Source organism: Colossoma macropomum, unplaced genomic scaffold, assembly GCF_904425465.1.
Source record: "Colossoma macropomum unplaced genomic scaffold, Colossoma_macropomum, whole genome shotgun sequence".
NCBI lineage: Eukaryota > Metazoa > Chordata > Actinopteri > Characiformes > Serrasalmidae > Colossoma > Colossoma macropomum.
The window spans coordinates 21,962,415-21,967,529 of NW_023494801.1; positions in this window are offsets into that span (position 1 = coordinate 21,962,415).

The window sequence follows — 5,115 nt, forward strand, 5'->3', positions numbered from 1 at the left end:
GCATGAGTGATCATTTTTCACCTGATGATTACAAGGAAGGTCATAAATGGGACATTTTAAAATCTACACTTATAGACCAGCATAGCTAGTCACCAGCAAAACCAGCATATGTTGTGTTTTGGATGCTTGTATGTTGGTGAACCAGCGTGAGCACACTGGGTGACCAGCTAATCTAGCACCAGACATGCACTAGAGCAGCACAAACCATCTTAAACCGGCTTGGAAATTATTTCAAATTGACTGTAGAAATAAATTTGTAGATAAATAAAACACATCTTTTACCATCTTCAATGCTGATGCCCACAGCACAGACACTCCACCTCAGTTGGCATCACTTGGCATTTGCCACAAGTACACCACAAAAATCCTTTCATATGAGGAGTCACAAGTATGTCCAGCAAGTCACTGGTAGGTCCAGCATTCAGCTAAGTTTATTTTTGTTATAATGGACTAAAGTAAGTCATGCCATGTTCTAAACTTTATTGATGGGCCTGTTCAAAACAAATAAACATCTGGATGCATGTTGAGTTGGTTGAGAGATGTTTTTGGGCATGTATTTAAGGAGAGGAGTTTGGTGACAGTGGAAGTCCAGTGTTTGTTAACTATGTTAGCCTAGCATCTACTGTTGTAAACTAAAGAAATCAAACATGTCTTGGCTACACGACTGCATCAGGGTAAGTGATGAGTCATGTTCATTTGGTTTTTCGGTGAATTATTCCTTTAAGAATTGTCACTACTGAAACTCATTTTCTGCAATTAAGTAAGCTATTTTGTTTTAATTCAAAATATTATAATGTTTTTGACTTTTTGACCAGTGACTGGTTGAATGCAGCTGGTTAAACACAATGCAATGAACTGTGCAATTTTTGTTGATTAATTTTTGTTAATTAGTGATGAATTATAAAAATTTACATGACAGATAATACTGCTAACTTAGCTAATTTGGAGAATAGAAAACTGACAGTGCAGCTGAACAAAGAACTGCTTGCCGACTGTTATTTGTGACCAGTTAGTCTGACTCACTGAAAAGAGCCAGAATGCCCATCACTATAGCCAACATGCTGATGCAACAGATTAGGTCGTTAGTATTTTGCCAAATCCAAGTGCATTGAGCTGTCCAGTGATGATGATGAGAAGAAGATGTGGTGGCTGACTCAGAGGAAGCACGTGCTAACCTTCATCGTCCCAGCTTGGTAGCATTATGGGATAGTACTGATCACGACTAAATGAAGGGAAAACCTGGGTTAAAAGAAGCTTTCCTTTTTCCAGTCACAGTCCTATATGTTTTGAGAATGTTAATCTGAAATTGAAGAATTGTGGCACCTCACTCGGTCACTCCTTTATGAAAAGAGGAAGTCAGGAGTGTTTTTCCAGGCATACAACGGCTGCAGAAGTGTGGCTTGTGATCTTTACGATCATGTTCTCCACTGCGCTTGGGGGTGCCAGGGGAAGCCACACTCCCCGACATTCGACACCTTAATTGCCCTCCGCTGTCTCCAGACCTGTTTATCCAGGTGACATGGGTGTCACTTCTCACATCAGCTACTATGCTCTCTTGCCTCAGGAAAGAACCAACAAGCCAAGTTGTCTGTTTTAATAAGACAGTCACTAAGATGTAAGACTTATCTGGATCTCTTCTTTTGGCGGCTTAATCTTCTTTGATAGTGTATTTGCGTCAACAAAAAGGTAACAAGTGTTGTGTTTGCATGTGTGTTAGGAGAGTGGATCATTTTGCTGCATCACAGTGACCCTACCACCAACACAGGGTCAACGAGCAACGCTGACCACCCCAACACACAGACACACACACACTTCCACACACTTTAACTCAACATGAGTTAAGAATGCTGAAGGTGACTGCCTTGTTGTATGCACATTTCATAGAGAGAAACCCTTTTACAACACCCCTCCACCTCTCTCCAGCAGGTCCTAACCCATGTAATCTCATCCTATCTGCCTCCCTCACCTCCATGTGCTGACTCAGGGTGTCCCCTTACACACAGCATTGTTCCCTTATCCTGTAGTGAAGGCCACTGGCACAAGCACACACCTGTGCCCAACAATAAGACGCTTATTCAACTCTGGGATGCGGCTGCTCTTTGGGTAACACACACGCATGCTTTTGAGAGGAGGCGGAGCCAGGAATTGTGCTTTGAGCTCAGGAACACTGGAGAGTGAATGTTAAAAAAATGTAGCAGGTGCTATGTTTGGTTATGAGCTCAGATAAAAGAGGTCAGCATGAACTGTCACCCTCAAATTTGACCATCTTAGAGAACTGCTAGATGGATAGATTACCCTGGGTCTTGTTCTTAGTCCTAGGGGCCATGGTGTTCTTCTTAAATTTGTTTGTGTGGGCCAGAACTCATTATGATGGCATGCCATCTAACCATTTCCACACTGCACGCACCATGGCATATACTCTGGCTGCAATCATGTAAAGAGGCAAACATCTCTTATTCACCATTCCCTTCTGTTTAGAATCTGATCAATCTGATTCCTGCATTACAGGCAGTGGGGATTCCTGGGAAATGTAGTCCACCATCAGCTTTGTCAACAGTCCTCTAGATGTTAAGATTGCAGAGTGTAAACAGGAAAATGGCAGGCTGGGTGTGTTTGGAGGCGGCCTGACCACCGGATTATGGCGTTTCATGATTATATTGAGGTTTTTCTAAAGCGAGGCTGTGTCGTTTCTCTCTTCCGGCGGCGCCGGCTGTCAGACAAAACAGAGCTCCCAATGGGCATGACATCATAGCTAAATGACATGTTTGCATGGAATCTCCCTTGATGTTGGTGTACGGAGCGGGATGAAAGCGGGTGAATGAAAGGGGAGGGGGTGAGGCACAGATGCATCTTCAGAGTGGCCAGGGCTTCAAAGAAACCTCAGGAGTCCCTGCAGCACACCCAGAGACGGTGTCACATGATGCTGACGTCAAAAAGGGGAAGCCATGATTGGCTCCATATGGCTTTCTGGAAACAAAAAAAAAACTTTTTTCCAAAACAGGCCTAAGAGTAGAGGTGAGTGATGGGAAGGGCCCTCCCACATGTGCTGGATGTAGAAGTTGCAGGAACAAGAAAAAGTTCGGATGTTACTTTAATTCGCTAATGAGAGATCATGGCTAAAGTAAAGAGAGCATTTGGGGTCAAGGGCTAAAGGCACAATCTTCTCATGAAAGTCATTGCTACTTTGCCATTTCCTAAACAGAAGACCTTACTCAGACCATTAATACAACTGTAAGTGAGTAACGCTTAAGACAACTTTTAGATATTCAGCCAGTCCAGACAGGTGAAACTCAGTATTTGGAACTGAGTACTAAAGTCTTGTTGTTTGTCTTCACTATGCATACAGCTAGAAGCAAAAGCTAATATTTGATAAGCACAGCAAGGCTAAATGGCATTTTGGAAGACAGGCAAAATCCAAATATTCTCTTTTTCAGCAGACTTTGTAAAAACACCAAACACAAAATAACTTCAAATTTACACTATGTTTGTTCATCATGTCCAGAGCGTCCAAATTTTGACATCCGTCATCTATTAAGCATTGCTATTCCAAGAATGCTGGTGGCTTAACTTGACTCTTAAGGGAAGCATTTTAATTAAAAATAGCTCATTTTAGAGCTTAGCAGTTTTTAAAGTGAAATATTGGATTGTTATCAGCTGATACTGAAGAAAAAAGTATTGTGTCATTATTAGGTCTAAATTATATGAAAGGTAATAGTGCGTGTTATGGAAACAGCAAATAACACAGGTATCGAATATACAAATGTGACCCACACAAAAAGTCCAGATTTCTGCACTGTTAAACACCGCTTCTTCTTTCTTTAGATTACATTTTTTGTTATGTGGTCATTTCTTCATTTCTTACACAATGTGGTTGTGAGTGTGAGCGTGTTCATGTGTCTGTGTACACAGACATCTGTTGAATGGTGAATAGGGTCTGCGTGATCTTCTCAGCTTGGTTGTTCTGATCTACTCTGAGGTCAAGGTTCCCCTCCACCATCTGCAGCTGAAGAAAAGCTGTCAGGAGCGGAGCAGCCCCCCATACATGACCCTGGAGATTTATCTTCACACATACGCTCACCCACAGGACAAAATATCTTTAAATGTGCCAAGTAGTTTTCAGTGTGTGCTAAAGCACTTTATCCAAAGATTATAACAGAGTTTGAGAGCCAAGTGGGACCAGTTAGCATGATCACTTTTACATGACACTAACTGGGCCCAGCAGTTTTAATACATTATTATCAGCAGTGAACGCTCGTCCTTCGGTGTGGGCCATTAATGTCAAAACTCTTCTGCTAACACATTTGTGGGATTTCCAATGGTATGTTAGCAGGTGTTGGAGCACATGAACATTCTAGATTAAACATGGACATCTGAATTATGTAAAAGACATTAGATTTTTTTAAGCTTGTAACAGACAATAACATACATTTTATCTTTTATAGTGCAGTTTTATAGTAAAGAACAGTAAAAGATCCCTGGCATAGAACTTCACAAACTTGGTCCCACCCACTGAAAATCAAAATATGATTCCTATGTCAGTTTCTAATTGTGTTAATTGTTATTCTAATGTCATAGCTCAGCTCTTAAAGGCCTAATCAAAGTAATATCTCACTTCACCATATCTTCCCGAATACCATATATACAAAAACCCTGATTGGACTCATTTTCTGTTGGGCGTTTCAAGAATTTAACCCTTTTGTTTCCAACCAAAACTTAGAAATGAAATAAAAGTACTGCTATAATACTTGTGATTTATATACCACAGACATGATGATTATATTAAATAAAAATGAACCAAAAATTACAGGCATGTGCTAATTAGCGGATATCGTTAGGCTTTCTCTGAAGGCCTAGAAGACCCTGACGGTTCCCCACTGATTATCACCAACACTGGCCTTGTTGAAATCTTCATATGTACGTGAGGAAAGCCATAGCAAAGAGTGCGTTCCACTTCTTAGCACAACACACATTCCTCTAACTCTGAGACTCAGAAAATCAATTCTGATGGCTGCTGTTTTGAAAAACTGTGACTAGAGGCACACTGAGTGACGTCGGGAGAAGGCTGACACCACCGAGACTGACACTTGCCGAGCTGACAGGACGAGCGGTGCCTGC